This window comes from Mus caroli, unplaced genomic scaffold, assembly GCF_978045245.1.
Source record: "Mus caroli unplaced genomic scaffold, Mus_caroli_1 scaffold_7, whole genome shotgun sequence".
NCBI lineage: Eukaryota > Metazoa > Chordata > Mammalia > Rodentia > Muridae > Mus > Mus caroli.
Window position 1 is genome coordinate 65,403,282 of NW_028227262.1, and position 12,772 is coordinate 65,416,053.

Here is a 12,772-nt window from a genome sequence, read left to right on the forward strand (position 1 = left end):
TAAGTACAGACAACTTTAAAAACTACTTGAAAGTTTAATTTCAAAAAGTATGAAAATAAAAATATAAAGACAATTCAGGACTGGTACATGAGCACAGTTTGATTTCAAAAGACTTAAGAAATCATCAAAATAATTACATCCCAAGTAATCACTAAGCTCACATATGTACCCTTGGAGCTATCACTATGTTCCCTATCCTTGTGAATCCAAAACATATTATTCTTGTTTCTCATAGAAACAATGTGGCTGAGTATAATTCTATACTTCACCTTCTCTCATGATTATTTCCACTATTCTCTTCTGACTTCCTATATATTTTCCTCCCATTTTTATTTTCAACCACAAATAATGGAACAAAGTTAGAACAATAAAAGGTTAGATATAAATGAGAGCTTATTAACTTTAGTCACGGCAAATATTTTATTTGATAACCCATTAACTATCACATTTCAATAGTCATTAGTCCTTGAAAAAACAGCCCAGACTGTATTACAAGGTATATAGGTATATTAGAAGCACTGTTTCTTAGTACATTATAGCATTTCATTAAGAAACTGAACAGGGGGGCTGGTGAGATGGCTCAGTGGGTAAGAGCACCCGACTGCTCTTCCAGAGGTCCAGAGTTCAAATCCCAGCAACCACATGGTGGCTCACAACCATCCGCAACGAGATCTGGCGCCCTCTTCTGGAGTGTCTGAGGACAGCTACAGTGTACTTACATAGAATAAATAAATAAATCTTTAAAAAAAAAAAAAAAGAAACTGAACAGACTTATTTGAAACATCATCAATGGCAAGGCACAGTGAATTAAGCATGAAAATCCACCTAGGCTCTTGCATCTATGGGTTGTGTTCATATATTCAATTGGGGATTCCAATACATACCAGTTACTCAGACACAAAAACTAACAATTATTTAATTGCCACAAAGAAGGGGTCATGCCTGAAATTCTAACACTTGGGAGTTATTGTATACTACCTCTACCTCCAAATTCCAAGGTCACCCTGATCTAACACAATGAGTTCTAGGCTAGTCTGTGCTACCTAGCAAGATTTTATAAATAGTCAACAAACTATTACACTAAATTCTGGTAAGTGCAATAAAAGTCATATATGAAATTTATAGATGCAAAATATTTTCAAGTTTGATAGTTTTCAATTCTATTAATCTAGATTCCAGTTTTTAGTTAAGAGGAAGTATCCATAGGCTACAATTTTCTATCAGAAGATGGTACCTAGTCACGTTAATTTTGAAACAAATAAAATCTGATATAAATAATTAGGAAACATCTCTATGAGCCGGGCGTGCTTACACACGCCTTTAGTCCCAGCACTTGGGAGGCAGAGGCGAGCGGATTTCTGAGTTCAAGGCCAACCTGGTCTAAAAAGTGAGTTCCAGGACAGCCAGGGCTATACAGAGAAACCCTGTCTCGAAAAAAAACCAAAAAAAGAGAAAAAGAAAAAAGAAACATCTATATGATAAGGGATAGGAGCATTCCATACTGGATCTCAGTGTACTAAATGAAAGGGCAAACAAGTAGTCCAAGTTTACAAATAAGAAAACAAAAGTTCAGAAAGACTAAAACAACTAAAGTCTCACACATAAGAGAAAAAAGGATTTGAATCCATAACTTTTGGTTCCAAAACCTATTCTCTGCCCATTAGACTCATCATTTTTATTTATTACATAAAAACCAAAGTCTCAGAGATCTTAAAACACTCTTACAACATCCAGAAAATGATGACTGTGACAACCTTTTTTAGAACTAGAATTTATGGTAAAAAGCACATTCCATAACAAATGCAGAAAACTACAATGTATTCAAAGTACAAGGTTATGTATGTGTCATGAACACATTTGAAAACCAGCTATTCAAAACAAATGAAGGAGATTTTTGTAATTTCTTTCAACTGTTTTATCTTTACCCATTGGTTCCTACACAAATGATAAGGCGGGGGAATGGCCTAGCATATTTTAGTATATTACATTTTGGATTCTACAAATATGAAAGTACACATTACAGAATATGGAAATATAAAAAGTCAAAATTTGTAAAGCAGCTTGAGCCCACTAAATCTTAAGTGTATAATCATTAATAACATTTTGAAAAAAATGTAATAAACAACTTTATTTTTCTGTGTTAACAGCTTTACATTAATTTTTCTTGTAATATTTTTCCAATCTGTCATTTTAAATTTCTAAACTTAAGTAGTAAACACAACTCCCCTGAAAAACAAGTTAACCCATCATACACAAATGAAGAGAGGGAGAATTTTATGTGAGAGTGAACAATTTCCAAACTGGTTAGGAAAGATTGACTCCACATGGTCGGGTGGATCCTGGTAAGAAGCTTTTCTTCAGAACTTTTCACATTGAGTGCTCCTTCCAGAATTCCCAAACTGCCAAAGGGTAATTTTAATATTAAATAGCTCGAGGCTACAATCACTGTCAAGCTCAAAGATTTTGTAATACTGAGACTCCCTCATAGGCAATTACTTCAAACAACAAAGGACGTCTGGCACATCCTCGGGGATGAGAGTCGGTGTACAGACCTCTCCGCTCTTCCCCAAGCTAGGAACCACACCAACACAAGCATGTATCCCCGCATCAGTGTTCACGACTCCTCTAAGAATGTGGAAGTGTCACCGCCATTTTCGACGACATCCCAGGGCCGACAATCTCGGCTTCGGTGCTCACTGGGGCGCTTGGCCCACAACAGCCCGCACACCCCGCTCCCAGCCCCCTGCAAGGACGCTCTTCCACCCCGACTAAGGGCGCACGCGGCCCGCGGGGCTCCGAAAGGCGCTCGGGCACAAGGCGGTCTTCCCGCTAGCTGTCAGGCCTGCGGAGCGGCAGACCCGCGGCGCTGGGGAAGGGGCGGCCGGACTCCCCGAGGGTGCCGCCCGCTCCTCCGCAGAGCAGCGGCATCCGGCGGCTGCGCCCACGGGCACTGCGGCGCGACGGCGCTGTCGGCGAGTGGCGAGGGGAAACAGGCCACGGCCGAGGCCCACCCGGGGTCCCTCAGCTCCGCCCGCCCCGCCGCCGCCATCTTGTACGCAGCGGCTGCGACACATACAATAGTCGACCGCGACCTGGCAGGGACCGCTCGGGGCCTGCGCTAAGGACCTCTGCCTTCCAGTCCCCGGCTCCCCGCAAGGCAGCGGCCCTACCTATGCCTACCGACTAACAGCTGGATCCCATCCGTGCCCCACACAGTTTAGCACTCGGCCTCCAGTCACCGCGACGAAGCAGCTACCGCCTCCATGGGACTACACGCATGCGCATCTTCGCCTAAAGCCCTCGTCCGCTCACTGCGCCTGCGTGCCTCAGGCTCGGCGTTCTCCAGAGACGCTGTCGAGGGACAAGGCCGCCCTCTGCCAGAAGGGGGCGATCGCCAGCTATGGCTGGTCCTACAACCTGCAGCGGTCTGGGTAACATCACTCAAGATTTTAGAACCTGCAAACCATCCCTCTTCTCTTCCATGAAGCCTTCTCTGATTACTATTCCCTCAGTATCACAACGTAACATTCACTTATTAACATAATGATTTAAATATGCTAGGTATTCTCGCTTTTACTGCTCACTCCCATTGCCCCCTTTTTAAAGAAAAGGTCTGGAACTTTGAACTCACATAGATCCCACCTGCTTCTTTCTACCTTCCAACTGTTGGAATTATAGGTGTGTGCCTCCACACCCAAGTACATTGTAGCTGTCTTCAGACACCCCAGATTAGGGATGGTTGTGAGCCACCATGTAGTTGCTGGGATTTGAACTCGTGACCTTCAGAATAGCAGTCAATACTCTCAACCACTGAGCCATCTCTCCAGCCCTTATCTCCCGCCTCTTAAATGGGAAATTACGCCGTGCAGTGTTGGTACAGGCCTTTAATCTCAGCACTTGACAGGCAAGATGCAGGCAGAAATCTGTGAAAGAAGCCAGCCTGGTCTACAGAAGATGTTCCAGGACAACCAAAGCTACACATCCCTGTCTCAAACAACACAAGATAGATAGAATAATAAAATGGGAAATTGGAATGGAATAAAAGTTAAGGGCTGAACTGATGGCTCAGCAGTTAAGAGCACTAGGTGCTCTTCCAGAGGTCCTGAGTTCAATTTCCAGCAACCACATGGTGGCTCACAACCATCTGTAATGGGATCTGATGCCCTCTTCTGGTGTGTCTGAAGACAGCTACAGTGTACTCATATACATAAAATAAATAAATAAATCTAAAAAAAAATAAAGTTTAAGTCAAAAGACTAGTATTGAAAATCTTTTTATGTCATTTCAGAATTCAAAAAATAAACAAACTACCTGAGTGGTGAACATCTATAATCCTGATTGATTTTACCCATGAAAAAGATTGGGCTAAAATTTTTTTAACTGTTTTCTTCAATTTTCTATCTTCTTAAATTGACTCAGTTATGCCAATACAAGCTAGTTCAAAAAAATTAAAGGACTGCCGGACAGTGGTGGTGCACGCCTTTAATCCCAGCGCTTGGGAGGCAGAGGCAGGTGGATTTCTGACCTCGAGGCCAGCCTGGTCTACAGAGTGGGTTCCAGGACAGCCAGGGCTATACAGAGAAACCCTGTCTCGAAAAAAAAAAAAAAAAAAAAAAAAAAAAAAAAAAAAAAAGAAAAATTAAAAAAAGAAAAATTAAAGAACCATCCTCCTCGGTGAAATTTTTAGGAGTCCAGTGGTGTGGAGCAAGCAGAGATATTCCTTCCAAGGTGAAAGGTAAGTTATTGTACCTGGATCCTCCCACCATCCAGAAAGAAGCACAACGTTTAATGGGTCTATATGGACTCTGGAATGAACTACAATCCAGAAAGCTGTAATGCTGCAGCTGTCCACTTCTTGGTGGTGCAGGTATAATGTGCAGGACTGCCAGTAAGGCAGGTCCTAGACTTCTCTCCCTCAGTCAACAGATCATAGGGAACCCCCCATAAGGCTTTAGGTACACGCTTGGCAGCAGACAGCTAGCTCAATTGGTCCAGTCTCGAGGATTGTTCCAGCCAGAGCTTCAGTTATGCTCTGCACTTTCCCATCACATAGGGACTGACAGCAAATGATAAAGCTAGCTTTCCCAAAACTCGGCCAATATCTCAGTTTTCCTAGGGCCCCCAGAAGATGCCCTCACCCCAGATAGCTAGAGGCAATTTAAGAGAATGATAGCCTCACTCCCAAGAGGTGGGGTGGGTGGTTTTATGGTCATTTCATGGGTGATGGAAGTTTGTCATCATTAAAGGGGGGTTGATCACAAGTTGTGAATGGTCTTGATCAGGAAGGAAACAAAGTATAGGAGGTTAGATTCCAGGATCTCCTCCTTTTCTCTTATCCTTTTTCTCTCCCACCTAGTGTTAGGGGACAGGGGGTGAAGAGGGGATGAAAAAAAAGGGGGGAGATATAGGAATAATAGGACAAAAGGTTAGATTATTGAATCAACTTTTGAAATAAAGAGCATCAACAAGCTAAATATTTAGATTGGCTTAGAGTTGTATATACTGGTAGAAATTTAAGGTTATATTTCATTACATATATTTCCTGTACTGTATATATGTTTTGACTCCTGTTTAAGGTATTGTACCATTGCAACTCATTTTAAAGTGTGATGTAAAGTTCTAGGCCTTAAAATCTCCTATTACAAACTGTTTAGGATGATTAAGAAATGCAAGTTAGTAGTCAATCAAACTTGTGGTCATTATGAATACTAGTTTTTTTTTATTTCAAATTAATTTTCTTTTATTAGATATTTTCTTTATTTACATTTCAAATGCTATCCCCTTTCCTAGTTTCCTCTCAAAAAATCCCCTATACCCTACCCTCTCCCCCTGCGTCCCACCCACCCACTCCCGCTTCCTAGCCCTGAATGCTAGTTTTTTTAATTACAGAAATAAGTTTTATTTAGCCCCTTGTAGATGTTTTCAAAGTTACACAGATAGTAAATAGCTAGAAACAAGCAATGTTTGCCTATTCAGATATACCTTAGATAGATGGTATTTAAACACTTCAGAGATCTGTAGAATGTGGCACTTATGGGTTTTTTTAATTAATAAAAGGCTTTTTGTGACAATGAGACAAGTCAAGTCTGCTCTTGGCAGCAACGCAATAATACTTCAAAGAAGATGATGAGCATCCAAGAACCTCTGTATGGAATTTGCTTCAAATGTGGCAAAACTAGACACTGGGCAAAAACTGCCCTTGCCTTAACAGCATATTGTCCAAAACTTGACCAAGAAAGACACACAGGAAGATGATTGCAGAACTTTGCCAAGACAAGGTAGGCCAGTCTTCATAATTCTTGATTTACAAAAGTCTGTCAGATATTCTGAGCCAACAGGCCAAAGATGGATGCTCAAATGTTACAGAAGAAGTTTGGGTGGCTGACCAGGCAGCCAGCAGTCTCTGTCATTTCTATAGTTTGGAAGCTGCTTCTCTGTATGCCCTGTTTAATCAGGTAATATTTATACTTCTCAGATCTCTAATGGGGTCAAAGACTACACAGTTATAGTCAGACATTATGCTTAAGTTGTTTAGAATTTAAGAAAATGTTATAAGGTCTAAAATGATGTTTTTAGGTTGATAAATGCAATGCTAGTTAATGATAGAAAGCAATTTAGGTATACAACTTCAGACTTGCCAAGATAGAATAGATAATACAGTACTTCCAGCAAGGTTCACAAATACGTGTTGACTGGACATTGTGAATGTCATTCTTACCTAATAGTTCTCATAATAGTTCTTATTCTATATAGTTTATTGTTGTTAGAGAATGAGCCTTTTATTGTACTAAAAGGGGGAGATCTTGGGAGATTCTTTTGTTTCTCTGTCCTTCTTCACCTGCGAAAGGCATTCTCTGATTAGCTTTAATAAAAATCTGATAGCCAACCCTAGGCAGGAAGTGAAAGGTGGGAGAAAGGCATGATGGGGAAAAGATGAGAAGAAAGGATTCAGCAAGTGTGGTTGATCTCTATCACAAGAAGAGAATAGACCAGGTCATGGTGGGATGTAGGCAGAATTAATCAGGCTAGAGGAGCTGGGAGGTAGCCCAAAGTTAAATGCCTAAGATTTTAGAATATGTAACAGTCTCTTATTTATGTAGCTGGAGGGTCCATAGAAGTTAGCAACACATTGTCTGTCTGTCTGCCTGCCTGTATGCCTCTGTGTGTGCATGTGCACATGTGCATGTATGGGGGCACATGTGCAGAGGTCAGAAGACAATATGCAGACTCTTTTGACAATGCTACTACCAGGGATTGAACTCAGATAGGTTTGGGAAAAAATTGCCTTTATACATTGAGCAATGTTGGCATCCCATCTTTAAAATATTTTTATGAACTTTTTTTCTTGTATGCCAATTCCTTATATGTGAGTATTATCACACCACTTTATCACCTTCTAATATACTTAAAATTTATTTCTGCTTTATGTTTATATAAGAGTTCCTGCATTCCTGTGCTCTCAGAGGCCAGAAAAGGACATCAGATCCTCTGGAACTGTAGTTACAGAGGGTTGTGACCTACCACATGGATGTTGGAAACAGAATCATAGTCCACTACAAGAGAAGCCAGTGCTCTAATTGACTGAGCTGTCTCTCCAGCCCCCTATCATTAATTTCTTATTCTTTGATATATATATGGATCTTTCTTCATAAGCAGAAGTCCCATGAAATCAGAAGTATTTGTGTTTTCCTCACTTTATGCCAAGGCAGTAGAAAAATTAGTAAATATTTGTTGAAATCAGGAATGACTGACAGGTAAAATATATCTGTAGTGCACGTGTGTGTGTGTGTGTGTGTGTGTGTGTGTGTGTGTGTGTGTGTAATTATTGAGCATCATTTCATATCTACTAGCCATGGTCTTTCCCTCGTTTAAAAACCTTCACTTCAGCTAGCTGTGGGAGGTACACAACTAAAATCCAACTCAGAAATAGGCTGAGGTAGAAGGATCTGTACCAGTCTAGGATATATAATAAATTTGAGGCCAGTCTGAGTCATAGGGTAAGACCCTGCCTCAAATCACTTGTTTACAAAATTTTTTCTCATATCTAGTGACTTGGTTGTCTCTTAACAGAAGATAATTCATTTTTTTAAAAATGTTTAATTTTATTATTTTAAATTTTGTATATGTGTGTGTAGGATAGTATGCACATGAATGCAGACGGCAGAGAAGGCTCAAGGCATCAGTTCTTTCTGGAGCTGGAGTTACAGTTACCTGAGCTAGATATTGAGAACTGACCTTCAGTCCTCTAGAACAGTACACTCTGATCCAAAGGCATCATTCCAGCCTAGAAGGTAATTCGTATATACAAAGAATATTTCTCTTCCATAGTGTGTTGGTGATAAAGTGGTGTACATAGCTGCCTTCCAAAGAATATTTATCTTTTGTTAAATGTTACATTTAGTTTCTCCCCTTTACTATTTTCTGTGTCTCTGCCATTATAAACTTTAAATTTTCATGCAATCAAATCTTTGATTTAGTCCCAGTATCAAAATTTTCCTTCCTGACTTCTGAGTTTTCTTTATAATCTAGCAAGCCTCACCCTCTCCCTTCTGTGATCTTTTGAAGAGGAATGGCCCTCATAGGCTCATGTATTTAAATGCTTGGTCATCAGGAAGCAAAGCGGCATTAAGAGGATTAAGTGGCCTTGTTGGAGGAAGTGTGGTGCGTCCCTCCCATTGGTTGGGCTTTGGGCTTTCAAGAGCCCTCTGCAGGGAGCAGAGCGTGTTTCACACTCCCTCTCTAGAGGCCTATGGATCAGGGTGTGCTTCTCAGCTACTGCTCCAGCCCCTGCCTGTATGCCTCCATGTTCTCTGCCATGATGATAATAAAGCAAGCCTCTGAAACTATAACCAAACCCTAGTTAGATACTCTCTTTCTATTCTAAGAGACATGCCTCATATGGTATGTCTTCACAGCAATAGGATAGTGACTAAAACAAGTTGATACTAGGGACTGGGGTACTGCTGCGGCAGGCCTTACCACGCTCTTTGTTGGAAGAGTATGGGATTTTGAACTACAAAAGTGGTTGATCGCTTTAAGCAGAGCTTAATGGGCTGTTCCTAATAGGAACACAGAAGACAATGTTGAGGGCAACTTGAATTGTGGGGGACCGGCTCAAGGAGTTTCAGAGGGAAAGAAAATTTACAGGCAGCCTAGAGAGTGCTCTTGTGATATTTTGGCAAAGGATGTGGCTGCTTTTTGTCCTTGTTCTAAAAACTGCTTAAAGCTATACTGAGAGTTTTAGATTAATGACATTGGAAGATTGGCGATTCCAAAACAACCTAGCCTTGACTGTGTCACTTGGTTATTAGTAATCACTCTTATGAAGATCTATAACAAAAAGGGGGAAGGTGGACAAAGAGAAATAAAAAAAAGTACAGTCTGGCATGAGAAGGAGCACTGGCACTGGGAAGTACAATGGCGCTAAGTCCAGTTTTCAAGGAGATAAGTTAATTAAAAAAAAAAAAAAAGCCTGATGCTAAATGGGATAAAGGGAGTAGCAACCTCACAGTAAGACCCCACCCAGCTAAGCTTCCAGCTTGGGAAAACCACCAGCGACAGAAAGCTGATGCAAAAGTAACGGAAAGAAGAGACCAAGTTCCAAGTTCCAGCCCAAGCAAGGAGTAGAGCAGTGACAGCTCCTGCCAAGAGCACAGGTCCCAGCATCTCCTCCCTGCGCTTCCTCTCTTCCCTTTTGGAGTGGTAATGTAGACCCACTGTGTGCTGGGAGTACCCATCTGCCTTTTGATTTTATGAGAGGTTATGATTAATGAGTCTCAGAAAAAATGAATTTTGGGTTTTTAAGTAGTATTAAGACTGTGATAGACAATGGAAATTTTTCAGTTGGATTGAATGCATCTTTGCATTATGATATGGCTACAAGCCTATGGAGACCAGGGAGTGAAAATGTGGTAATTCAAATAAAAAAGGCCCCCATAAGCTCATATATTTGTGTGATGGTCCGTATATCCTTGGACCAGGGAGTGGCACCATCTGGAGGTGTGGCCTTGTTGGAATAGGTGTGTGACCTGGTTGGAATAGGTGTGTCACTGTGGGTGTGGGCATAAGACCCTCACCCTAGTTGCCTGGAAGTCAGTCTTCCACTAGCAGCCTTTGGATGAAGACATAGAACTCTCAGCTCTGCCTGCACCATGACTGCCTGGATGCTGGCATGTTCCCACCTTGATGATAATGGACTGAACCTCTGAAACTGTAAGCCAGCCCCAATTAAATATTGTTGGGTTGTTTTTTTTTTATAAGACTTGCCTTGGTCATGGTGTCTGTTCACAGCAGTAAAACTCTGATTAATACAATTTGAATTCTTAGTCACCAGGGAGTGAAACTCTTTGATAGAATTAGAAGGATTAGGAAGTATGGCCTTGTTTGAGGAAGTGTGTCTTTGGGTGGGGATGGGGAGGGTGGGAAAGTGGGGGGGGGGGAGAGAATTAAGGTTTCAAAAGCCCAAGCTAGGTCCAGTGTCACTCTCTCTCTCTCTTTGCCTGAAGATTTGAATGTATCTCTCACACTTCTACACCTGGCTGCTGCCATGCTCCCTGACACTCTCCTCCCTGTGGCCATGGTCACTGCCATGATAATAACAGACTAAGCCTCTGAAACTGTAGGCAAGCCCTCACCCAAGAGTTGCCTTGGTCATTGTGTCTCTTCACAGCAATAGAACAGTGACTAAGACAACTTATAAGAGCAAATACCCAGAAATTATATAAAATTCTTCAAATATTTCTAAATTTTTATTTACCTTAGGTACCTTTAATTGTCAGCTCGACACAGCCTTAAATCATCTGAGAGCCTCAAATGAGAAATTGTCTAATAACTACTAGGTTATTAGACATGTGTATCTGGGTGCATTTGTGTGTCTGTGTGAGTCAGGGGGTGGAGAGTGCTGTACACATGAGTGCAGATGCCCGAGAAAGCAAGAGCCATCATATTTTCCCAGAACCAGAGATACAGGCAATAGAAAGCTGCCAGGCATGAGTACTGGGAACTAAACTAGGAGCTGTCTTTATTATGATTGATGTAGGAGGCCCCAACCCACTATAAACAGTATCATCCCTGGGCTGGTGGTCCTGGGCAATATAAGAAAGCTAGTTAAGCCCATGAGGAAGCCAGCAAGCAGAGTCACTCCTATTTATTACTACAGGTTCCTCTCTACAAGTTCATCCCTCCAAGTTTCTGCTTTGACATCTCTCAAAGATGAATTGTGACCTGGAAGTGTATGCTTAATAAACCCTTTCTTACTCAGGTTGCTTTTGATTAGTGTTTGATCATAGCAATAGAATGCAAAGTAGAATTCCATCACAATTTTCTTGCCTTGACATTTAAACATTTAAACAATCTAACTTTTTTTTCTTGACATAGATCTAACTTTATGTTCTTACAAATGAATGAAGTCAGTTCTGAGAATTTCAAGTGTTAAAAGCAAATCATTCTTTTGCAATAAATGATGTGTATCTTCCCTTTAACATAAATAAAGGACAAGAGCCAGTGAGATGTTTAGCTGGTAAAAGCACCAGCTGCCAATTAGGACAACCTGAGGTTGATCCCTGGAACCATATAATGGAAGGAGCAGACTGACTCAAGCAAATTCTAGCCTTCATACATGTATATGGTGGCATGCAAATTCATGTGCACAAACACCACACATACCCTTGCTAAAATAAATAAGTAGCTAAATGCTTTGTTTTTGTTTTCTTTTTACAAAACTCACAAAACTCTCTAGTTCCTGAATGCTGAGTTCACAGAACTAATGTGGATTCATAATGTACCTGCTGTCCTGATGAATCAGTGCCACTTGGTCATTCATTTACTAATCCAGTAAATATGTATTAGACGTGTTTTTAGTTACACTCATTATGAATTGTGACATCCTAAAAATCTTGGATATATATTTCCTAGGACTACCTAGGACTAGTAAATTCACAGAAACAAGCTTTAAAAGGCAAACTACCAGTATCCTCCTTCCTAGGACCCAACTCCCTTGGAGGTCATATTCCTCAGCCTAGATCAATCACCCCAGGGTCAGAGACCAGGCACCCAAGAATCATCTAGATAGCTAGGAGCCAAGCCTAAGCTGCTCACCCTGCACTCCTCACTGTGGGCTCTCCCTCCATCGCTGCACTCCTCACTGTGGGCTCTCCCTCCATTGCTGCACTCCTCACTGTGGGCTCTCCCTCCATCGCTGCACTCCTCACTGTGGGCTCTCCCTCCATCGCTGCACTCCTCACTGTGGGCTCTCCCTCCATCGCTGCACTCCTCACTGTGGACTCTCCCTCCATCGCTGCACTCCTCACTGTGGGCTCTCCCTCCATTGCTGCACTCCTCACTGTGGGCTCTCCCTCCATCGCTGCACTCCTCACTGTGGGCTCTCCCTCCATCGCTGCACTCCTCACTGTGGGCTCTCCCTCCATCGCTGCACTCCTCACTGTGGGCTCTCCCTCCATTGCTGCACTCCTCACTGTGGGCTCTCCCTCCATTGCTGCACTCCTCACTGTGGGCTCTCCCTCCATCCCTCCCCTGACTACCACAGGACTGACTGAGGTGCTTCTCTCCACATGTGTCATACTTCCTGTCTCTAAGACTTACATGTCTTAAATTCTGGTAAATTCTGTTTCCTGGGCCTCACCACCATGGCTATTCTTGGGTCGGCACCTGACTGACCATCTTATAAGAGCACAGAACAAAATGCCACTATGGGGAGTGATGTTGAACTACTGTTGGCATCAACAAGTCAATGGCAAATCAAAAGGCAACTCTA

The 12,772-nt window shown here is 41.9% G+C and overlaps 1 protein-coding gene across 11 annotated transcripts in view; it reads right to left on the reverse strand.

The window, feature by feature from the left end:
- Positions 1 to 12,772, reverse strand: part of Znf638 (zinc finger protein 638) — a 121,452-nt gene that overhangs the window by 70,476 nt on the left and 38,204 nt on the right. Inside the window, exon 1 of one of the 11 annotated variants that reach the window (XM_085840490.1) lies at positions 3,181 to 3,286. The exons of 9 other annotated variants lie outside the window; for them this stretch is intronic. The gene's annotated coding sequence lies outside the window, so the exon portion shown is untranslated. Of the gene's footprint in view, positions 1 to 3,170; positions 3,287 to 12,772 lie in introns of those variants that run through there. One more of the 11 variants, XM_085840492.1, reaches the window with a different exon arrangement.